Below are 25,690 nucleotides of genomic sequence, written 5' to 3'. Positions count from 1 at the left end.
GAGCAAAAATCTGATCCAGAGACTGAAAAGGACTGCAGATGCTGTTGGATTCTGACCTCCCTGCACTCGAAGTGGATTTTCTGGAGCTACAGAAGCCCAATTGGCGCGCTCTCAACGGCATTGGAAAGTAGACATCCAGGGCTTTCCAGCAATATATAATAGTCCATACTTTGTCCAAGATTTGATGGCCCAAACCCGCGTAGCAATCCGGCCTCAGAAATTCCAGCGTTAAACGCCGGAACTGGAATAAAAGTTGGAGTTAAACGCCCAAACTGGCATGAGAACTGGCGTTTAACTCCAGAAAAGGTCTCTACACGAATTTCCTTCATTGCTCAGCCCAAGCACACACCAAGTGGGCCAGGAAGTGGATTTTTCTGTCATTTACTCATTTCTGTAAACCTTAGGATACTAGTTTACTACTTATAGGACCTTTTTACACTGTAATCAGAACCAGATGAACTCATAACATTTTTGTACACGTTTCTTTCCACAGTATGAGCCTCTAAACCCCATGGTTGGGGGTGAGGAGCTCTGCTGTGTCTTGATGGATTAATGCAATTACTACTGTTTCTTATTCAATCATGCTTGCTTCCATTCTAAGATAACACTTGTTCTTAATCTGGATGAATGTGATGATCCGTGACAATCATCATCATTCTCAACTATGAACACGTGCCTGACAACCACCTCTGTTCTATCTTAGATTGAGTAGTTATCTCTTGGGTTCTTTAATCGGAATCTTCGTGGTATAGGCAGGACCTGATGGCAGCATTCAAGAGAATCCGGAAGGTCTAAACCTTGTCTGTGGTATTCTGAGTAGGATTCAATGATTGAATGACTGTGACGTGCTTCAAACCTGTAACCTACTGGGCGTTAGTGACAGACGCAAAAGAGTGATTCTATTCCGGTAGGGGAGGGAACCAAACCAGTGATTGGCAGCACTGTGACAGAGTGTGTGCATTAGCTTTCACTGCGCGGATGGGAGGTAGCTGCTGACAACAGTGAGACCCTACACGAGCTTGCCATGGAAGGAGACATGCGTGTTTGATGAAGAAGACAGTAGGAAAGCAGAGATTCGGAAGATGGAGCATCTCCAAACCTCAACCCATTCTCCATTACTGCAATACAAGTAACCATTACATGTTCTTTTGCTTTTTACAATCAATCCTGATAATTTCTGATATCCTGACTAAGATTTACAAGATAACCATAGCTTGCTTCAAGCCGACAATCTCCGTGGGATCGACCCTTGCTCACGCAAGGTATTACTTGGACGACCCAGTGCACTTGCTGGTTAGTTGTGCGGAGTTGCAAAAGTGTGATTGCAATTTCGTGCACCAAGTTTTTGGCGCCGTTGCCGGGGATTGTTCGAGTTTGGACAACTAACGGTTTATTTTGTTGCTTAGATTAGGATTTTCTTTATTCTTGTTGGTTTAGAGTCTTTTTAGTTGAGTCTAGTTTCATATTCTAAGTTTGGTGTCATTTGCATGCTTTTGTTTTTCTTTTGATTTTCGAATTTTGCATGTTCTTAGCCCTTTTTGATTCATAAAAGTTCTAAGTTTGGTGTCCTCTTTGTGTTTTTCCTTTAAAATTTTCGAAAAAATTTAGTGTTTGATTTTCTAAAATTTTAAGTTTGGTGTCTTTTGTGTTTTTCTCTTTCCTCTTTTTAAAAATCAAATCTCTTTCATAAAAATTTTTCAATCATATCTTCTTAATTGCTGTTTTCAAAATCTTTTTAATTAATTAATTGATTCAGTGCTCAATTTGCTTTGATCTTATTTTCTTTTTTTTAATTTTCGAAATTTTATCTCATTTTCCTTTTGATTTTCGAATTTTTATTTTAAATTTCCTTTTGTTTTTATTTTTATTTTTCGGTTATTTCAAAAAAATAAAAAAATAAAAAAATAAAAATAAACAAAATTTATCTCTTTGCAATTATTATCATTTCCCTTTTGTCCATCATGGACTTAAGTGGAATTAATCAGTCCAGAAGGACTCTGGGGTCTTATGCTAACCCCATTACAGCTGCATATGGGAGTAGCATCTGTATACCTCCCATCAAAGCAAGCAGCTTTGAGCTAAACCCTCAACTCATTATCATAGTGCAGCAAAATTGCCAGTATTCCGGTCTTCCAGAGGAAGAACCTACTGAGTTTCTGGCACAGTTCTTACAAATTGCTGACACAATACATGATAAAGAGGTAGATCAGGATGTCTACAGACTGTTACTGTTTCCATTTGCTGTAAAAGATCAAGCAAAAAGGTGGTTAAATAACCAACCTACAGCAAGCATAAAGACATGGAAACAGTTATCAGAAAAATTCCTGAATCATTTTTACCTTCCAAAACGGATGACACAGCTAAGGCTGGACATCCAAGGCTTTAAACAAGAGGATAATGAATCCCTTTATGATGCCTGGGAGAGGTATAGAGGTATGCTAAGAAAATGTCCCTCTGAAATGTTTTCAGAGTGGGTACAGTTAGACATTTTCTACTATGGGCTTACAGAAAAAGCTCAGGTGTCTTTAGACCACTCAGCTGGTGGATCTATACACATGAGGAAGACAATTGAAGAAGCTCAAGAGCTTATAGACATTGTTGCTAGAAACCAATACTTATATTCTAGCAAGGAATTCGTTCCACAAGAAGAGGTCATGGCAGTAGTCACTGATCCTGATCCTCAAGAACAAATGAATGAGCTTAATCAACAATTGCTCCTGATGACAGAACAGTTAGCAGAATTTAAAGAAATGCTCCATGATACTAAGGTTGCTAACAAGAGCATAGAACTGCAGTTGAATCAGGCAAAACAGCAACTATCTAAACAAATAACAGAAGAATGTCAAGCAGTTCAACTTAGGAGTGGAAAAACACTGAATGCCACTGCTCAAAAGAGCAAGAAGTCAATTAAGGAACAGTTGACAGAGGATGACCAAGCCACTGTTCAAAATCCCTCTGAGGACAGTAAGAGCCCAGAGAGGAATATTGGTGTTCAAACGCCAGAAAGGGAAGGAAAGCTGGCGTTAAACGCCCATTCCTTGCCCAGTTCTGGCGTTCAAACGCCAGAAAAGGGGGAAAAGTTGGCGTTAAACGCCCATTTTCCACCCATTCCTGGCGTCCAAACGCCAAGGGAAAATCAGACACCTGAGAGTGCTGACAGTAATCCCTCTAACAAGGCTTCTTCAACCACTTCTGTAAGGAATAAACCTGCAGCATCTAAGGTTGAAGAATATCAAGCCAAGATGCCTTATCCTCAGAAACTCCGCAAAGCGGAACAGGATAAACAATTTGCCCGCTTTGCAGACTATTTAAGGACTCTTGAAATAAAGATTCCTTTTGCAGAGGCACTTGAGCAAATACCTTCTTATGCTAAGTTCATGAAAGAGATCTTAAGTCATAAGAAGGATTGGAGAGAAACTGAAAAAGTGTTTCTCACTGAAGAATGCAGTGCAGTCATTCTAAAAAGCTTACCAGAAAAGCTTCAAGATCCTGGAAGCTTTCTGATACCATGCACATTGGAAGGCACTTACACCAAGGTAGCCTTATGTGATCTTGGAGCAAGTATTAATTTAATACCTGCATCCACTATCAGAAAGCTTGGGTTGATTGGAGAAGTCAAACCAACCAGGATATGCCTCCAACTTGCTGATGGCTCCATTAAACACCCATCAGGCATAATAGAGGACATGATTGTCAAGGTTGGGCCGTTTGCCTTTCCAACTGACTTTGTGGTGCTGGAAATGGAGGAGCATAAAAATGCAACTCTCATTCTAGGAAGACCTTTCCTAGCAACTGGACGAACTCTCATTGATGTACAAAAGGGGGAAGTAACCTTGAGAGTCAATGAGGATGAGTTCAAGTTGAATGCTGTAAAAGCAATGCAGCATCTAGACACACCAGAGGACTGCATGGACGCTGACATTATTGACTCTCTGGTAGAAGAGATCAATATGGCTGAAAGCCTAGAATCAGAGCTTGAGGACATCTTCAAAGATGCTCCAACTGATCAGGAAGAGCCAGAGGAGGCAAAGGAATTTTTGAAAATTCCTCAGGAGGAAGATAAACCTCCTAAGCCTGAACTCAAACCACTACCATCATCCCTGAAATATGCATTTCTGGGAGAGGGTGATACTTTTCCAGTGATTATAAGCTCTGCTTTAAATTCACAGGAAGAGGAAGCACTGATTAAAGTGCTAAGGACACACAAGACAGCTCTTGGGTGGTCCATAAGTGATCTCAAGGGCATTAGCCCAGCCAGATGCATGCACAAGATCCTATTGGAGGATAATGCCAAACCAGTGGTTCAACCACAGAGGAGGCTAAATCCTGCCATGAAGGAGGTGGTGCAGAAAGAGGTCACTAAATTACTGGAGGCTGGGATTATTTATCCTATTTCTGATAGCCCCTGGGTGAGCCCTGTCCAAGTTGTTCCCAAAAAGGGAGGCATGACAGTGGTTCATAATGAAAAAAATGAACTGGTTCCTACAAGAACAGTCACAGGGTGGCGCATGTGTATTGACTACAGAAGACTCAATACAGCCACCAGAAAGGATCATTTTCCTTTACCATTCATAGACCAAATGCTAGAAAGACTAGCTGGCCATGACTATTACTGCTTTTTGGATGGCTACTCGGGCTACAACCAAATTGCAGTAGACCCTCAAGACCAAGAGAAAACAGCATTCACCTGCCCTTCAGGCGTGTTTGCCTACAGGAGGATGCCTTTTGGTCTGTGCAATGCACCTGCAACCTTTCAGAGGTGCATGCTCTCTATCTTCTCAGATATGGTAGAGAAATTTCTGGAAGTCTTCATGGATGACTTTTCAGTATATGGAGACTCATTTAGCTCCTGTCTTAACCACCTATCACTTGTCCTGAAAAGATGCCAAGAGACTAGCCTGGTTTTAAACTGGGAGAAATGTCACTTTATGGTGACTGAAGGAATTGTCCTTGGGCACAAAATTTCAAGCAGGGGAATAGAGGTGGATAAGGCAAAGGTGGAAGTAATTGAAAAATTACCACCACCTGCCAATGTTAAGGCAATCAGAAGCTTTCTGGGGCATGCAGGATTCTACAGAAGGTTTATCAAGGATTTTTCGAAAATTGCTAAACCTCTGAGTAACCTGTTAGCTGCTGACACACCATTTGTGTTTGACACACAGTGTTTGCAGGCATTTGAGACCCTGAAAGCTAAGCTGGTCACAGCACCAGTCATCTCTGCACCAGATTGGGCATTACCATTTGAATTAATGTGTGATGCCAGTGATCATGCCATTGGTGCAGTGTTGGGACAGAGGCATAACAAACTTCTGCATGTCATTTATTATGCTAGCCGTGTTCTAAATGATGCACAGAAGAATTACACAACCACAGAAAAAGAGTTACTTGCAGTGGTTTATGCCATTGACAAGTTCAGATCTTACCTAGTGGGATCAAAGGTGATTGTGTACACTGACCATGCTGCTCTTAAATACTTACTCACAAAGCAGGATTCAAAACCCAGGCTTATCAGATGGGTGTTGCTTCTGCAAGAGTTTGATATAGAAATAAGAGACAGAAAAGGGACAGAGAACCAAGTAGCTGATCATCTGTCCAGAATAGAACCAGTAGCTGGGGCGTCCCTCCCTTCTACTGAGATCTCTGAGACTTTCCCAGATGAGCAACTATTTGCCATTCAGGAAGCTCCATGGTTTGCAGACATTGCAAACTATAAAGCTGTGAGGTTCATACCCAAGGAGTACAGTAGTGTGCAAAGAAAGAAATTAATTTCAGATGCTAAGTACTACCTTTGGGATGAACCATATCTCTTTAAGAGATGTGCTGACGGAGTGATCCGCAGGTGTATACCCAGAGAGGAAGCACGAAGGATCCTATGGCACTGCCATGGATCACAGTATGGAGGACATTTTGGAAGTGAGCGAACAGCCACTAAAGTTCTCCAGTGCGGCTTCTACTGGCCTACTCTCTATAAAGATTCCCGAGAGTTTGTGCGTAACTGTGACAGTTGCCAAAGAGCTGGTAACCTGCCTCACGGATATGCCATGCCTCAACAAGGGATATTAGAGATAGAGCTGTTTGATGTATGGGGAATTGACTTCATGGGGCCATTCCCACCATCATACTCAAACACTTACATTCTGGTGGCAGTGGATTATGTATCTAAGTGGGTAGAAGCAGTTGCTACACCCACTAATGATACCAAGACTGTGCTGAAATTCCTCCAGAAAAACATTTTCAGCAGGTTTGGCGTCCCCAGAGTGCTAATCAGTGATGGGGGCACTCATTTCTGCAATAAACAGCTATACTCTGCTATGGTTAGATATGGAATCAGCCATAAAGTGGCAACTCCGTATCATCCACAGACAAATGGGCAAGCTGAAGTCTCTAACAGAGAGCTAAAAAGAATCCTGGAATGGACTGTGATGGCCCGAAGAAAGGATTGGGCAAAGAGCTTGGATGATGCTCTGTGGGCATACAGAACAGCATTCAAGACTCCCATAGGGACCTCCCCATACCAACTGGTGTATGGGAAGGCCTGTCATTTGCCTGTGGAACTGGAACATAAAGCCTACTGGGCAACCAGATTCCTAAACATGGATGCACAGTTAGCTGGTGAGAAAAGACTGCTCCAGCTAAATGAGCTAGAGGAGTTCAGACTCAGTGCCTTTGAAAATGCTAAGATCTATAAGGAAAAGGCAAAGAAGTGGCATGACAAGAGATTGTCAACCAGAGTCTTTGAGCCAGGACAAAAAGTTCTGCTCTTCAACTCTAGGCTCAGACTGTTTCCAGGAAAACTCAAATCCCGTTGGAAGGGTCCATATGTGATTACAGGAGTGTCACCATATGGATATGTTGAGCTTCAGGATATTGATTCTGACAGGAAGTTCATTGTTAATGGACAGAGAATCAAGCATTATCTTGAAGGAAATTTTGAGCAGGAATGCTCAAAACTGAGGCTTGAGTGATTCTCAGCAGCAGTCCAGCTAAAGACAGTAAAGAAGCACTTACTGGGAGGCAACCCAGTCATTAGGAAGGTGTATGATTAGTTCTTACAGAGGCAAGTATCAAAAATGAAGGAATTCACAGAGTTACAGAAGGATTCAGCTCAAAAAGCAGAGAAAATGAGCTTACTGGCGAAAAAACGCCAGTAAGGGGCATTTTGGGCGTTAAACGCCAGAATGGGCACCATTCTGGGCGTTTAACGCCAGGTGTGCAGCATCACTGGGCGTTCAGAAAAACGCCCAGTGAGGAAGGTTTTCTGGCATTTAACGCCAGCCAGGGTACCTGGCTGGGCATTAAACGCCCAAAAAGGGTGCCAAGTGGGCGTTAAACGCCAGAATGGGTACCATTCTGGGCGTTTAACGCCAGAAAGGTGGGGGGACCACAATTTTGTTTTCAAATCAGATTTTTTCAAACTTTCCTTTTCTCACCCATACTTTTCTACAAAATCACAATTCAATCATTCATTATTCATTTTCAAATCTTCAAACATCAAAACCATTTTTCAAATCTATTTCAAAATAATCTCAAATCTTCTTCAAAAACTCACCTTTTTCTCAAATATTTTTCATATCTTTTCAAATTTCCTTTCAAATCTCTCTTTTGTTTTCGAAATTCTCCTCCCCCCACTCTATAAATGAACGTTCCACACCCTTCCTTCCTCACACCATTCGAATTTTCTCCTCCTCTCTCTCTCTCTTATCTTCTTTCTTTTCTTTTTGCTTGAGGACAAGCAAAACCTCTAAGTTTGGTGTGCTTTTCCGTGATCACTAAGCCAAGATTCATCAATATCATGGCTCCCAAGGGAAAACAAACCAACTCAAGAGGAAAGAAAGAGACCAATCCAAAGAATCTTTGGAATGAAGAGAAGTTCTTAACCAAAGAACATGAAGACCATTATCACAAAATAATGGGTCTGAGGTCAGTGATCCCGGAAGTTAAAATTGATCTGAAAGAAGATGAATATCCGGAGATCCAAGAGCAAATTCGAAACAGAGGTTGGGAAGTTCTGACCAATCCTGAGACAAAGGTTGGAAGGAACATGGTTCAGGAATTCTATTCAAATCTGTGGCTAACAGATAAGCAAAGAATGACTGGAACCGCTTACCATACCCACAGAACCATGGTCAGAGGGAAAGTTATATACTTCCATCTGGACAAAATAAGAGAAATCTTCAAGTTACCTCAACTGCAAGATGATCCTGATTCCTTTAATAGGAGGATGGTGAGAGTAGATAAGGGGTTGGATCAAGTTCTAGAGGACATATGCCTCCCTGGAACTAAGTGGATAACCAATTCTAAGGGTGTCCCAAACCAACTCAAGAGGGGAGACCTCAAACCAATTGCAAGAGGTTGGCTAGACTTTATTGGGCGTTCCATATTGCCCACTAGCAACCGTTCTGAGGTCACCATCAAGAGAGCAGTGATGATTCACTGTATTATGCTTGGAAAAGCAGTGGAGGTGCATCATGTGATTGCTTGTGAGATCTACACAATTGCAAATAAGAATTCCACTGAAGCCAAACTGGCCTACCCAAGCTTGATCTCCTTGCTCTGTAAAGAGGCTGGGGTGAAGATGGGAGTAGACGAGTTCATACCCATTGAACATCCAATCACCAAGAAGTCAATGGAAGGACAAGTGCAAGACAACTCTATCAAGAGGAGGGCGCGTGAGTTCCTCCCTGAATTCCCTGAAATTGGCTACTGGGCCAGCCTAGAAGCATCCATCAACAAGCTGCAAGAGACTATGGAGCAACTGAAGGAAGAGCAGCAGAATCAGAACTGCATGATCTGCAAATTGCTGAAGGAACAAGAGAAGCAGGGGCGTGAAATCAAAGAACTGAAGCGCCAAAAGCTCTCCTCTCAAGCTGAGGGAGCATCCACTTCTCAAAAGCAAGGTTGTTGAGTCCTAACTCTGTGAAAACCTCTATCATTAGGAGCCTCTGTTTTTCGTTTTTTTTTATCTTTTATTTATTATTTTTAGTCTCATTTTATATCTATATTTGAGTCTTGTTCTTAATTAATAAAATTAATAAAGTTTATGCCTTAAAGCTATAAATGTCCTATGAATCCATCACCTCTCTTAAAAGAAAAATGCTTTAATCACAAAAGAACAAGAAGTACAGGGTTTCAAAATTTATCTCTGAAACTAGTTGAATTAGTCTGATGTGGTGACAATACTTTTTGTTTTCTGAATGAATGCTTGAACAGTGCATATGTCTTTTGAATTTGTTGTTTTAAGAATGTTAAAATTGTTGGCTCTTGAAAGAATGAGGAGAAAGAGAACTGTTATTGAGGATCTGAAAAATCATCAAAATTGATTCTTGAAGCAAGAAAAGCAGTGAAAAAAAAATTTCGAAAAAAAAAGAGAAGAAAAAGAAAAGAAAAAAAAAGAGAAGGAAATAAAGTTGTGATCCAAGGCAACAAGAGTGTGCTTAAGAACCCTGGACACCTCTAATTGGGGACTTTAGCAAAGCTGAGTCACAATCTAAGAAGGTTCACCCAATTATGTGTCTGTGGCATGAATGTATCCGGTGGTAATACTGGAAGACAAAGTGCTTTGGGCCACAGCCAAGACTCATACACTGGCTATGTTCAAGAATCAATGTACTTAACTAGGAGAATCAATAACACTATCTGAGTTCTGAGTTCTCATAGATGCCAATCATTCTGAACTTCAAAGGATAGGGTGAGATGCCAAAACTGTTCGGAGGCAAAAAGCTACTAGTCCCGCTCATCTAATTGGAACTATGTTTCTTTGATATTTTGGAATCTATAGTATATTCTCTTCTTTTTATCCTATTTTGATTTTCAGTTGCTTGGGGACAAGCAACAATTTAAGTTTGGTGTTGTGATGAGCGGATAATTTGTATGCTTTTTGGCATTGTTTTTAGTATGTTTTTAGTATCTTTTAGTTAGTTTTTAGTATATTTTTATTAGTTTTTAATAAAAATTCACTTTTCTGGACTTTACTATGAGTTTGTGTGTTTTTCTGTGATTTCAGGTATTTTCTGACTGAAATTGAGGGTCCTGAGCAAAAATCTGATCCAGAGACTGAAAAGGACTGCAGATGCTGTTGGATTCTGACCTCCCTGCACTCGAAGTGGATTTTCTGGAGCTACAGAAGCCCAATTGGCGCGCTCTCAACGGCATTGGAAAGTAGACATCCAGGGCTTTCCAGCAATATATAATAGTCCATACTTTGTCCAAGATTTGATGGCCCAAACCCGCGTAGCAATCCGGCCTCAGAAATTCCAGCGTTAAACGCCGGAACTGGAATAAAAGTTGGAGTTAAACGCCCAAACTGGCATGAGAACTGGCGTTTAACTCCAGAAAAGGTCTCTACACGAATTTCCTTCATTGCTCAGCCCAAGCACACACCAAGTGGGCCAGGAAGTGGATTTTTCTGTCATTTACTCATTTCTGTAAACCTTAGGATACTAGTTTACTACTTATAGGACCTTTTTACACTGTAATCAGAACCAGATGAACTCATAACATTTTTGTACACGTTTATTTCCACAGTATGAGCCTCTAAACCCCATGGTTGGGGGTGAGGAGCTCTGCTGTGTCTTGATGGATTAATGCAATTACTACTGTTTCTTATTCAATCATGCTTGCTTCCATTCTAAGATAACACTTGTTCTTAATCTGGATGAATGTGATGATCCGTGACAATCATCATCATTCTCAACTATGAACACGTGCCTGACAACCACCTCTGTTCTATCTTAGATTGAGTAGTTATCTCTTGGGTTCTTTAATCGGAATCTTCGTGGTATAGGCAGGACCTGATGGCAGCATTCAAGAGAATCCGGAAGGTCTAAACCTTGTCTGTGGTATTCTGAGTAGGATTCAATGATTGAATGACTGTGACATGCTTCAAACCTGTAACCTACTGGGCGTTAGTGACAGACGCAAAAGAGTAATTCTATTCCGGTAGGGGAGGGAACCAAACCGGTGATTGGCAGCACTGTGACAGAGTGTGTGCATTAGCTTTCACTGCGCGGATGGGAGGTAGCTGCTGACAACAGTGAGACCCTACACGAGCTTGCCATGGAAGGAGACATGCGTGTTTGATGAAGAAGACAGTAGGAAAGCAGAGATTCGGAAGATGGAGCATCTCCAAACCTCAACCCATTCTCCATTACTGCAATACAAGTAACCATTACATGTTCTTTTGCTTTTTACAATCAATCCTGATAATTTCTGATATCCTGACTAAGATTTACAAGATAACCATAGCTTGCTTCAAGCCGACAATCTCCGTGGGATCGACCCTTGCTCACGCAAGGTATTACTTGGACGACCCAGTGCACTTGCTGGTTAGTTGTGCGGAGTTGCAAAAGTGTGATTGCAATTTCGTGCACCAATCAACTTGAAGACGGGTGTGAAAATAAAGTGTGGGATCCCGGATTACAAAATGAGGATCAACTTTGGGAGCCCATGGTTTGTGAAGAACTCCATCAAAGCTTGGAGCTATTACTTTTGAATGATGGAGCTTATTGGAGATCCAAGCATTGGTGGATGTTCAAGGATGGATTCAAGCACAAGCCACCTAGACAGAGAGATCTCCATAAGTCCAACTTAAGGACAATAAACAAAAGTGCAAGGTAGGAGACACCCCACCATGGTAACATCTTTCCCTTTTTCTTTTTGTAGATATTGGTAAAAATTAGTTTAATTTCATATTTTATGCGGTTAGTTGAGTTTAATTGGTTGTTTAGTATGTTAAACAAGGTTGTGTGGTGTTTTGGTAGCTGTTTGGAGGTTTGGAATGCTTGGTTCGGTGCAAGAACTTAGAAAAATTTTGAAAAACAGAGCACCAACCCACACGTACGCGTCACCCACGCGTACGCGTGGCCCCAAGTTTTCTAACCATCCATGCGTACATCACCCATGCGTACGTGTGGATCTAAACTTTTCACCTCCCAAACAAAAACTCGAGAGTTGTGCGAGTTTTGAGCTGGAATTGTGCCTAGCACAAAACCAACCCACGCGTACGCGTCACTCCTCTAAATAACCCATCACGCGTACGCGTGCTTCACACATATGCGTCGCTGCCATTTTATCTATCCACGCTTACGCGTCACCCCACGCATACTGTAACGACCCAATTTCTGGTAAGTCATGATCATACTAGAAACTGAGCGCTACCAACTTGTCTTCCTAATTATTATCTATTATTTACTATATGAGCCTGATTCGTTGTTAAAAGCGTAGTTATTTTACGAGGTACTTTTTTTTTAAACATTTGGATTAACAAACGGTATCATTCATAATCAATTTACAACTAATAATATATAAAACATTTACAAACAACCACACATAAACATATCACAAGTAGTTGACAACATTCGGTGATTCAGCCTTTATTAGAATATAGACTGTTAGTTAGAACACCCCTAGATATAGCTAGATAATAACTATATACATATATATACATACAACATCCCAGGTCCTGACCTGTTCAAGAGGTCCCTAAGCTGGCACCCAGGCTAGCCTAGACTCTATACTCACCTAGTCCCTCTAAACTACTAAAGCGAGGGAAAGTATGTTCTAAGTCTTCAAAACTCAAGTCAGGTGGAACATCATCAAAAGGTAGAACATCATTTGTTACTCCTCTGCACGATCAGACATTGCCATATGACGTCTCTCTGGTACCTTATCAAGTAGCCACATAACAGGAGTCTCGTACACAGGATTTAGGTTAAAGTTCACGTACAAACGGGGTGCGGACATTGGCTGGTCTCAGTATATACATATAAACAGAGAATGGGATTCACCCTAGACTCAGAAGACTACCTAGAGCGGAATCCTTTTTGCAAACGGTCGTCAGCGAACTACGGAAAGAAACTCTTGCTTCCATCTGAAGGGGGAAGGGAGAGAGAAGGGGTAAGAACTGGGGAGTTCTTAGTAGGGCCGGGGTTATTCGTTACGTTCATTAATTTTGTGTTGTTTAGCAGACTAATACCAGAATATAGAGAAGTAGTAAATAGAAGACAGAAAAATAGAGAAAATAGAGAAAACAGAAAAAGATCACAAACAGAAGAATACAAGAAAGTAAAACACAGACACAAACACAGAGAATAGAATACAAACAAAGAAAGCATACATTCATGCAACGATCATAATAGAGAAAATGCACAACCAAGTATGATGCATGTCTAGCCCTAGTGCAGGTAATGAGCTCATTTGTCGGTTACATACCCGCTCCCGACGTTACCCAGCAACCTTTGTCTGGATAAGGCTTTCCTGTTGGCAATAACCACTGCGAGCAAACTTTGTCTTGCAGGGTATCCACTGCAAGCAACCTTTGTCTTGCAGGGCGGCACTTATTAGCCAATATACGCCCAACACACTGTAAGCAACCTCTGTCTTACAGGTGCAACAACACACTCACTGTAAGCAACCTCTGTCTTACAGGAGCACAACACACTCACTGTAAGCAACCTTTGTCTTACAGGAGCACATTCATCTTGATACCTCTGTAAGCAACCTCTGTCTTACAGCAAAGCATTATAGCAAGGTATCCCAGGAAAGCGTTCTCAGTGGTCGTACCACCATCTATCTGACTGCCTTCATGCAGCAGATCATCACATAATCATTATCATTACCATCATTCATTATTAATCTCGTTATTCATCATCACTTTCACATTCTTATACATTACCTCTTTCTTTCTCTGTTCAATCACAACATAACAACTTTCTATAGGTGAACTTCGGCCTATAGAAATGGCACCTCTGTAAGTGAACTTCGGCTTACAGAAAGGGCGCCCCTGTAAGTGAACTTCGGCTTACAGGTATCATAACTCTCTGTAGGTGAACTTCGGCCTACAGGAGCAACACCCTGAGATGCACAATTGATATTCACTGTAGGTGAACTTCGGCCTACAGGAATAACAACTCACTGTAGGTGAACTTGGGCCTACAGGACCTCTAGGGCCAATGGAAAAGCAGCAGATGAACATAAAACAGAACATCGTGCCACAAGGCTTAACTCTTTATTCTTATACTCTTCTCCTCTATTCTTTTTGTTATATTACTCTTTTCTCATTATCTCTTTACTCTGTTCTCTGTATCTTTTTACTCTGCTCTAGTTACTCTTTTCTCTGCTTAACGTATGTATTTAAAGCTTATGTAAATTTCGGTATGAATAGTTAGCCTGTCCCAAGTATAGGTTCATTAAGTCTATACTGAAACAGTTTAACTTTTCATATAATACTTAACCCTAGTCGCAACTCAAGGACTAACTATGTTGCCCTAGTTCGTTCACTAATCTCTGTCTGTTTTCTGTCATTAAAACTTTACAGACATTTTCTTTGACTTTTATCTTTTCTTCAACCTTTATCTTTTCTTTATCTTTTCCTCACTAACATGTTATTACCACTCCCTAAGTGTTTTATGAAGGTAATTATGAGATTCTGCACTTAAAGTTGTCTTTCTAAAGCTTTTACAGAAAACTGCCTTTTCTGCATTATTTTATTATTTTTATTAAAATATTATTTTTAATTAAATATTATTATTTAATATTTTATTATTATTTATTATTTTATTATTAAATTTTCGAAAATTAACTCACTTTAACCTTTAACCTTTAAAATTCACTTTTTACCCCGGTAACTTTTAATATTTCTACTTTAACCACCCTAACTTTCAGAAATTACCAAATAACCCCTTAAACACCAAAATAATTACTTCCTTGCCCTTTCTAAGATCTAAAAGGTGTTCTTCAATGTTCTTCACCACACTCAAAGTGTTCTTCATGTTCTTCATATATTCTTCAAATTCTTTCTCTGTTTTTACCCGTTTTTCAGTCTTTTCAGCAACCGATTTTTACCAAAATTCAAAATAAATTCCCAGCCACTAAAACCCCATCTTTTCTACATGATTTTAACACAAATTGAACCCCAATTTAAGGCCTAGGGTTTCGTTTTCCAGCAGCCCTCAAGAACAACATTCATAGCTTAAATATCATCAAATTTCATCAAATTTTCAACAAACTTTCAACAAGAATCACTCATATAAACAATCAATTTCAAGCACAGCCAAACCATATCATAATTACACAACTCAAACACAATCAATCAAGATTAAATTCGTCAAACCCTACCTTGATTTGCTACTTCAAATCCGGTTACTCTTTCAGGTGGTCCTTAAGCACTTTTTCCTCCTTAGACTTGCTGGAAATTCACGTTTCTTGGCCCTCAAGTCAAGTTAAGCATGATTCCTAAGGAAAAACATCAAGAAAACACATGTTTACATGGTTTTCCTTGAAAACCGAATTGAAGAGGGAGGGAGACAGCCATCTCACCTTATTTCCAGCCTTGATAAGTCACATGGTTATGTAGAGGAAGAAGAGAGGATCATTTTGGTGAAATTGGAGTTTTGATTTGAGTTTTAGTTCAGAAGAAATCAAGCTTTGAAGATTTATGAACCAAGAACTTTCTCTCCTTTTTCTCTTGGTGATTTTCGGCCACAATGAGCAAATGAGGCAGCCTTGGGGGTTTTGGGGGTGTAGGGTGAGTTGTGATTGGTTGGCTTGGAGGTGGATTAAAATAATATTAAAATATCTCAGGTGTATAACTACTAAAACTAGATGTATCGGAACACTTGTAAAAACATCTCTAAAAATTATTTTCTGAGCTACTAGCATAAATGACACTAGTAACATATTTATTATGAGAATAGAACATGTATGATGAGGCCTTAGCATTGCTAAAGTCATCAGAGAGTGCTGGTGCTAAGCTGCACCAGTAAACTGTGAACCCGGTTAAACCGATTTTCTGTTTTTAACTAAAACTGACCAGGTAACCTTATAATATCATTCAAGAAGCTTCTAATACTCATATAATGATGATATTACCCTATTATCTCTCTTCTCTCATGAATTGAGTCCGGTTCGTCAAACTGAGACTATTTACGAAAAACCGGATCAAAACTCCTAACCAATACGGTTCAAAAACTATGTTCTTCGTGACTGCGTTATCGAGCTTGACTCGGAAAAGGTTCTAGCTTAAAGATGACATAATGACAATGAGGATTGAGATACTTGATGATATATCAAAGGTTCTCCTTTTACCGATCCTCCGGAGTTCTCCGTATCTTTAGAAAAGATCTCACGTACTCGAAAATTAGGGTTGTTACATTCTACCCTCCTAAAAGAAAATTTTGCCCTCAAAATTTCAGCCGCATGCAAGAATCCATCTTCAAGCAGTCTATTTCCTTCAAGCCATCCTGACGAAGATATCAGTTCGTTCCTTACAGCATCTAAATATCACATAGCCATGGCCATGGAGATCATAACAGCTATAAGAATAGTGGTGCCTGACACGAATTTGTCGTTCGGAACTCGATTAAACCATGCCTATTCACAGTCATTGAGGTCTTATCCGCACCAAACAATCAATATTAAGGTGATCAGTCTTAATATCTCAAGTTAAGTACGAATATTCCCAAAATGAGCACTCATAGACATTCATGCCAAATGTATCTTAAAGATACCCTAACGGCATGAGACACATAAGCAGAGTATGCAATGAAGCATAGTCAGTCCACTCCCCAGGCTCTACTGGGAACGAACTGCTCTGATACCAAATTGTAACGACCCAATTTCTGGTAAGTCATGATCATACTAGAAACTGAGCGCTACCAACTTGTCTTCCTAATTATTATCTATTATTTACTATATGAGCCTGATTCGTTGTTAAAAGCGTAGTTATTTTACGAGGTACTTTTTTTTTTGAAAACATTTGGATTAACAAACGGTATCATTCATAATCAATTTACAACTAATAATATATAAAACATTTACAAACAACCACACATAAACATATCACAAGTAGTTGACAACATTCGGTGATTCAGCCTTTATTAGAATATAGACTGTTAGTTAGAACACCCCTAGATATAGCTAGATAATAACTATATACATATATATACATACAACATCCCAGGTCCTGACCTGTTCAAGAGGTCCCTAAGCTGGCACCCAGGCTAGCCTAGACTCTATACTCACCTAGTCCCTCTAAACTACTAAAGCGAGAGAAAGTATGTTCTAAGTCTTCAAAACTCAAGTCAGGTGGAACATCATCAAAAGGTAGAACATCATTTGTTACTCCTCTGCACGATCAGACATTGCCATATGACGTCTCTCTGGTACCTCATCAAGTAGCCACATAACAGGAGTCTCGTACACAGGATTTAGGTTAAAGTTCACGTACAAACGGGGTGCGGACATTGGCTGGTCTCAGTATATACATATAAACAGAGAATGGGATTCACCCTAGACTCAGAAGACTACCTAGAGCGGAATCCTTTTTGCAAACGGTCGTCAGCGAACTACGGAAAGAAACTCTTGCTTCCATCTGAAGGGGGAAGGGAGAGAGAAGGGGTAAGAACTGGGGAGTTCTTAGTAGGGCCGGGGTTATTCGTTACGTTCATTAATTTTGTGTTGTTTAGCAGACTAATACCAGAATATAGAGAAGTAGTAAATAGAAGACAGAAAAATAGAGAAAATAGAGAAAACAGAAAAAGATCACAAACAGAAGAATACAAGAAAGTAAAACACAGACACAAACACAGAGAATAGAATACAAACAAAGAAAGCATACATTCATGCAACGATCATAATAGAGAAAATGCACAACCAAGTATGATGCATGTCTAGCCCTATTGCAGGTAATGAGCTCATTTGTCGGTTACATACCCGCTTCCGACGTTACCCAGCAACCTTTGTCTGGATAAGGCTTTCCTGTTGGCAATAACCACTGCGAGCAACCTTTGTCTTGCAGGGTATCCACTGCAAGCAACCTTTGTCTTGCAGGGCGGCACTTATTAGCCAATATACGCCCAACACACTGTAAGCAACCTCTGTCTTACAGGTGCAACAACACACTCACTGTAAGCAACCTCTGTCTTACAGGAGCACAACACACTCACTGTAAGCAACCTTTGTCTTACAGGAGCACATTCATCTTGATACCTCTGTAAGCAACCTCTATCTTACAGTAAAGCATTATAGCAAGGTATCCCAGGAAAGCGTTCTCAGTGGTCATACCACCATCTATCTGACTGCCTTCATGCAGCAGATCATCACATAATCATTATCATTACCATCATTCATTATTAATCTCGTTATTCATCATCACTTTCACATTCTTATACATTACCTCTTTCTTTCTCTGTTCAATCACAACATAACAACTTTCTATAGGTGAACTTCGGCCTATAGAAATGGCACCTCTGTAAGTGAACTTCGGTTTACAGAAAAGGCGCCCCTTGGTGCACGAAATTGTGATCACTACAATTTCGCACAACTAACCAGCAAGTGCACTGGGTCGTCCAAGTAATACCTTACGTGAGTAAGGGTCGATCCCACGGAGATTGGTGGTATGAAGCAAGCTATGGTCATCTTGTAAATCTCAGTCAGGCAGACTCAAATGGGTATAGTGATAAACGAAAATACATAAAGATAAAGATAGAGATACTTATGTATATCATTGGTGTAAGAGCTTCAGACAAGCATATGAAGATGCCTTCCCTTCCATCTCTCTGCTTTCCTACTGTCTTCATCCAATCCTTCTTACTCCTTTCCATGGCAAGCTCGTGTAGGGTTTCACTGTTGTCAGCAGCTACCTCCCATCCGCGCAGTGAAAGCTAATGCACACACTTTGTCACAGTGCTGCCAATCACCGGTTTGGTTCCCTCCCCTACCGGAATAGAATAACTCTTTTGCGTCTGTCACTAACGCCCAGTAGGTTACAGGTTTGAAGCACGTCACAGTCATTCAATCATTGAATCCTACTCAGAATACCACAGACAAGGTTTAGACCTTCCGGATTCTCTTGAATGCCGCCATCAGGTCCTGCCTATTCCACGAAGACTCCGAAGAATCCAAGAGATATTCACTAAGCCTCGGATGCTTGTAGAACAAGAATGGTTGTCAGTCACCTTGTTCATGGGTGAGAATGGTGATGGGCGTCAATCATCACCTTCATCATGTTGAAGAACAAGTGATATCTTGGACAAAGAACAAGCGGAATTGAATGGAAGAACAATAGTAATTGCATTAATACTCGAGGTACAGCAGAGCTCCACACCTTAATCTATGGTGTGTAGAAACTCCACCGTTGAAAATACATAAGAACAGTGTGATCATTGGTTTCGGCCCCAAAGAGGGAACCAGAAGAACCAAGATGAAAATACAATAGTAAAAGGTCCTACTTATAGAAAATTAGTAGCCTAGGGTGTACAGAAATGAGTAAATGACATAAAAATCCACTTCCGGGCCCACTTGGTGTGTGCTTGGGCTGAGCAATGAAGTAATTTTCGTGTAGAGACTCTTCTTGGCGTTTAACTCCCGTTTTAGTGCCAGTTTGGGCGTTTAACGCTGGGAATTCTGAGGGTGACTTTGAACGCCGGTTTGGGCCATCAAATCTTGGGCAAAGTATGGACTATTATATATTGCTGGAAAGCCCAGGATGTCTACTTTCCAACGCCGTTGAGAGCGCGCCAATTGGGCTTCTGTAGCTCCAGAAAATTCACTTCGAGTGAAGGGAGGTCAGAATCCAACAGCATCTGCAGTCCTTTTCAGTCTCTGAATCAGATTTTTGCTCAGGTCCCTCAATTTCAGCCAGAAAATACCTGAAATCACAGAAAAACACACAAACTCATAGTAAAGTCCAGAAAAGTGAATTTTAACTAAAAACTAATAAAAATATAATAAAAACTCAACTAAAACTAGCAAAAACATACTAAAAACAATGCCAAAAAGCATACAAATTATCCGCTCATCACAACACCAAACTTAAATTGTTGCTTGTCCTCAAGCAACTGAAAATCAAATAAGATAAAAAGAAGAGAATATACTATAGACTCCAAATTATCAATGAAACATAGCTCCAAATTAGATGAGCGGGACTAGTAGCTTTTTGCCTCCAAACAATTTTGGCATCTCACTTTATCCTCTGAGGTTCAGAATGATTGGCTTCTTTAGGAACTCAGAATCCAGATAGTGTTATTGATTCTCCTAGTTAAGTATGATGATTCTTGAACACAGCTACTTATTGAGTCTTGGCCGTGGCCCAAAGCACTCTGTCTTCCAGTATTACCACCGGATACATACATGCCACAGACACATAATTGGGTGAACCTTTTCAGATTGTGACTCAGCTTTGCTAGAGTCCCCAATTAGAGGTGTCCAGGGTTCTTAAGCACACTCTTATTGCCTTGGGTCACAACTTTATTTCTTTCTTTTTCTTCTTTTTTCTTTCTTTTTCTTTTTCGTTTTTTTTTTTTTTTTGTATTCACTGCTTTTTCTTGCTTCAAGAATCATTTTTATGATTTTTCAGATCCTCAGTAACATGTCTCCTTTTTCATCATTCTTTCAAGAGCCAACAATTTTAACATTCATGAACAACAAATTCAAAAGACATATGCACTGTTCAAGCATACATTCAGAAAACAAAAAGTATTGTCACCACATCAAACTAATTAAGCTAGTTTTAAAGATGAATTTGAAATCCTGTACTTCTTGTTCTTTTGTGATAAAAACAGTTTTCATTTAAGAAAGGTGATGGATTCATATTGATAGCTTTAAGGCATAGACACTAAGACACTAATGATCATAAGACACAAACATAGATAAACATAAAGCATAATTTTCGAAAAACAGAAAAGCAAAGAACAAGGAGATTAAAGAACGGGTCCACCTTAGTGATGGCGGCTTGTTCTTCCTCTTGAAGATCCTATGGAGTGCTTGAGCTCCTCAATGTCTCTTCCTTGTCTTTGTTGCTCATCTCTCATGATTCTTTGATCTTCTCTAATTTCATGGAGGAGGATGGCATGTTCTTGGTGCTCCACCCTTAGTTGTCCCATGTTGGAACTCAATTCTCCTAGGGAGGTGTTTAGTTGCTCCCAATAGTCTTGTAGAGGAAAGTGCATCCCTTGAGGTATCTCAGGGATCTCATGATGAGAGGGGTCTCTTGTTTGCTCCATCTTCTTCTTAGTGATGGGCTTGAGGTCATGCCTTCTCAGTTGAACCGGCTTTGGATGCCATAAATGGTTATGGAAAAACAAAAAGCAATGCTTTTACCACACCAAACTTAAAAGGTTTGCTCGTCCTCGAGCAAAAGAAGAGGGAAGAGAGTAGAAGAAGAAGAAATGGAGGAGAGGGAGATGGCTTTGTGTTCGGCCATGTATGGGGAGAAGTGGTGGTTTATGAAGGATGGATGTGAGTGGTGAAGAGAAAGAGATGTTGAGGTGATTGGTGAATGGGTGAAGAAGAAGAGAGAGTGGTAGGGTTGTTTGGGGATCCTGTGGGGTCCACAGATCTTGTGGTGTCAAGGAAAAGTCATCCCTGCATCAATTGGCATCAAAAATCACGTTTTGACCCATTTCTGGCGTTAAACGCCGGGCTGATGCCCATTCCTGGCGTTTAACGCCAGGTTCTAGCCCTTTTCTGGCGTTTAACGCCAGTCTGGTGCCCCTTTCTGGCGTTAAACGCCCAGAATGGTGCCAGACTGGGCGTTAAACGCCCAACTGCTAGGCTTACTGGCGTTTAAACGCCAACAGCTTCTTCCTCCAGGGTGTGCTGTTTTTCTTCCTGTTTTTCATTCTGTTTTTGCTTTTTCAATGGATTTTGTGACTTCTCATGATCATCAACCTACAAAATAAAGTAAAATAACAAAAGAAAATAATTAATTATAAAACATTGGGTTGCCTCCCAACAAGCGCTTCTTTACTGTCATTAGCTTGACAGAGGACTCCCATGGAGCCTCGGAAATACTCAGAACCGTGTTGGACCCTCCCAACACCAAACTTAGAGTTTGAATGTGAGGGTTCAACACCAAACTTAGAGTTTGGTTGTGGCCTCCCAACACCAAACTTAGAGTTTGACTGTGGGGGCTCTGTTTGGCTCTGTTTTGAGAGAAGCTCTTCATGCTTCCTCTCCATGATGATAGAGGGATATCCTTGGGCCTTAAACACCAAGGATTCTTCATTCACTTGAATGATCAACTCTCCTTTATCAACATCAATCACAGTCTTTGCTGTGGCTAGGAAGGGTCTGCCAAGGATGATGGATTCATCCATGCACTTCCCAGTCTCTAGGACTATGAAATCAGTAGGAATGTAATGGTCTTCAACCTTAACCAGAACATCCTCTACAAGTCCATAGGCTTGTTTTCTTGAATTGTCTGCCATCTCTAGTGAGATTTTTGCAGCTTGCACCTCAAAGATCCCTAATTTCTCCATTACAGAGAGGGGCATGAGGTTCACACTTGACCCTAAGTCACACAAGGCCTTCTTGAAGGTCATGGTGCCTATGGTACAAGGTATAGAAAACTTCCCAGGATCCTGCCTCTTTTGAGGCAATTGTTGCCTAGACAAGTTATCTAGTTCTTTGGTGAGCAAAGGGGGTTCATCCTCCCAAGTCTCATTTCCAAATAACTTGTCATTTAGCTTCATGATTGCTCCAAGGTATTTAGCAACTTGCTCCTCAGTGACATACTCATCCTCTTCAGAGGAAGAATACTCATCAGAGCTCATGAAAGGCAGTAGTAAGTCCAAGGGAATCTCTATGGTCTCAGTATGAGCCTCAGATTCCCAAGGTTCCTCATTAGGGAACTCATTGGAGGCCAGTGGACGTCCAGTGAGGCCTTCCTCAGTGGCATTCACTGCCTCTTCTTCCTCCCAGAATTCGGCCATATTATGGCTTTGCACTCTCCTTTTGGATTTTCTTCAGTGTTACTTGGGAGAGTGCTTGGGGGAAGTTCAGTAATTTTCTTGCTCAGCTGACCCACTTGTCCTTCCAAATTCCTAATGGAGGATCTAGTTTCAGTCATGAAACTTTGAGTGGTTTTGATTAGATCAGAGACCATGGTTGCCAAGTCAGAGGTATTCTGCTTAGAGCTCTCTGTCTGTTGCTGAGAAGATGATGGAAAAGGCTTGCTATTGCTAAACCTGTTTCTTCCACCATTATTATTATTGAAACCTTGTTGAGGTCTCTCTTGATTCTTCCATGAGAGATTTGGGTGATTTCTCCATGAAGAATTATAGGTGTTACCATAGGGTTCTCCTAGGTAATTCACCTCTTCCATTGAAGGGTTCTCAGGATCATAAGCTTCTTCCTCAGATGAAGCATCCTTAGTACTGCTTGGTGCATTTGCATTCCAGACAGACTTTGAGAAATCAAATTGACTTGTTGAGTCAATATTTTATTCTGAGCCAAAATGGCATTCAGAGTGTCAATCTCAAGAACTCCTTTCTTCTGACTAGTCCCATTGTTCACAGGATTCCTTTCAGAAGTGTACATGAATTGGTTATTTGCAACCATTTCAATTAATTCTTGAGCTTCTGCAGGCGTCTTCTTCAGATGAAGAGATCCTCCAGCAGAGCTATCCAAGGACATCTTAGATAGTTCAGAGAGACCATCATAGAAAATACCTATGATGCTCCATTCAGAAAGCATGTCTGAGGGACATCTTCTGATTAATTGTTTGTATCTTTCCCAAGCTTCATAGAGGGATTCTCCATCCTTCTGTCTGAAGGTTTGGACTTCCACTCTAAGCTTACTCCATCTTTGTGGTGGAAAGAACTTTGCCAAGAAGGCACTGACTAGCTTTTCCCAAGAGTCCAGGCTTTCTTTAGGTTGAGAATCCAACCATATTCTAGCTCTGTCTCTTACAGCAAAAGGGAATAGCATCAGTCTATAGACCTCAGGGTCAACCCCATTAGTCTTGACTGTGTCACAGATTTGCAAGAATTCAGCTAAAAACTGATGAGGATCTTCCATTGGAAGTCCATGGAACTTGCAATTCTGTTGCATTAGAGAAACTAATTGAGGCTTAAGCTCAAAGTTGTTTGCTCCAATGGCAGGGATAGAGATGCTTCTCCCATAAAAATCAGGAGTAGGTGCAGTAAAGTCACCCAGCACCTTCCTTGCATTGTTTGCATTATTGTTGTTTTCGGCTGCCATGTCTTCTTCTTCTTTGAAGAATTTGGTCAGGTCCTCTAAAGAGAGTTGTGCTTTGGCTTCTCTTAGCTTTCTCTTTAAGGTCCTCTCGGGTTCAGGGTCAGCTTCAACAAGAATGCTTTTGTCTCTGCTCCTGCTCATATGAAAGAGAAGAGAACAAGAAAATATGGAATCCTCTATGTCACAGTATAGAGATTCCTTGAAGTGTCAGAGGAAGAAAAATGGAAGACAGAGGTAAAAAATTCGAACTTATCAAAGAAGATGAAGTTCGAATTTTGCATTAAGGGATAGTGTTAGTCCAAAAATAGAAGGATGTGAGAAGGAGGAAAGTAATTTTCGAAAATTAAGTAAAAGATTTTGAAAACATTTTGAAAAACACTTAATTGATTTTCGAAAATAAGAGTGGAAAAGAAATCAAGTGATTTTTGAAAAAGATTTTGAAATTAGAAGTTAAAAGATTTGATTGAAAACTATTTTGAAAAAGATGTGATTAAAAAGATTTGATTGAAAAGTTATGGTTTTAAAAAGATGTGATTGAGAAGATATGATTTGAAAACAATTTTTTTAAAAGATATGATTTGAAAACAATTTTAAAAGATATGATTTGAAAACAATTTGAAAAGATATGATTTTAAAAATTAATGACTTGCCTAATAAGAAAAGATATGATTCAAACATAAAACCTTCCTAAACAGAAAAGGCAAAAATGTTCAATCAAATCATTAATTGTTAGTAAGTATCTTTGAAAAAGGAAATAAATTGATTTTGAAAACATTTGATTGAAAAGATATGATTTGAAAAAGATTTGATTTTGAAAAACTTTGAAAACTTGAAAAAAATTGATTTTGAAAACAAAATCTTCCCCCTTTGCCATCCTGGCGTTAAACGCCCAGAATGGTGCACATTCTGGCGTTTAACGCCCAAAACTATACCCTTTTGGGCGTTAAACGCCCAGCCAGGCACCCTGGCTGGCGTTTAAACGCCAGTCTGTCTTCTTCACTGGGCATTTTTGAATGCCCAGCTTTTTCTGTGTGATTCCTCTGCAGTATGTTCTGAATCTTCAATTCTCTGTATTATTGACTTGAAAAGACACAAATTAAAAATATTTTTGGATTTTTAATAATAAGGAATAATTAAAATGCAACTAAAATCAAATGCATGCAAGACACCAAACTTAGCAGTTTGTATACTACTGACACTAACAAGATGATAATGCACATGAGAAACAACAAAACACTCAAGTCAATAGAATTCAAAGATCAAAACAAGGAAATCATCAAGAACAACTTGAAGATTAATGAAGACACATGCATACATTCAAAAAAAAATGCAAGAAAAATAGAAACATGCAATTGACACCAAACTTAGAATGAGACTCTATACTCAAACAAGAAATATTTTTGGATTTTATGATTTTGTAAATTTTTTTTTTTTGGTTTTTTCGAAAATTAGGTGAAAAGGAAAATAAAGGTATCAAAATTCTTAATGAGAATTCCAGGAATCATGCAATGTTAGTCTAAAGCTTTAGTCTAAAGGAATTAGACATAGCTAGCTAAGCTTCAGCAAGACATTGCATTCAAGAGCTAAATTGATGAGAATCAATCAGCTTTGGTGATGATAAGAACATCACCTTGAAACACTAGAATTCATTCTTAAGAACTCTGAAGAAAAATACCTAATCTAAGCAACAAGATGAACCGTCAGTTGTCCATAC

At 40.0% G+C, this 25,690-nt stretch overlaps 1 non-coding gene across 1 annotated transcript; it reads left to right on the top strand.

Annotated features, from left to right (window-relative positions):
- The first annotated feature begins 23,466 nt into the window (after positions 1–23,466).
- Positions 23,467–23,574, top strand: LOC130942577 (small nucleolar RNA R71). The gene has a single exon (XR_009071144.1). It is a non-coding gene; the product is annotated as a small nucleolar RNA R71 (small nucleolar RNA).
- Positions 23,575–25,690: the final 2,116 nt, after the last annotated feature.

Source organism: Arachis stenosperma, chromosome 7 (genome assembly GCF_014773155.1).
Source record: "Arachis stenosperma cultivar V10309 chromosome 7, arast.V10309.gnm1.PFL2, whole genome shotgun sequence".
NCBI lineage: Eukaryota > Viridiplantae > Streptophyta > Magnoliopsida > Fabales > Fabaceae > Arachis > Arachis stenosperma.
The sequence above is the reverse complement of the archived record's forward strand: the minus strand, read 5'-3'. Positions and strand labels throughout refer to the sequence as shown.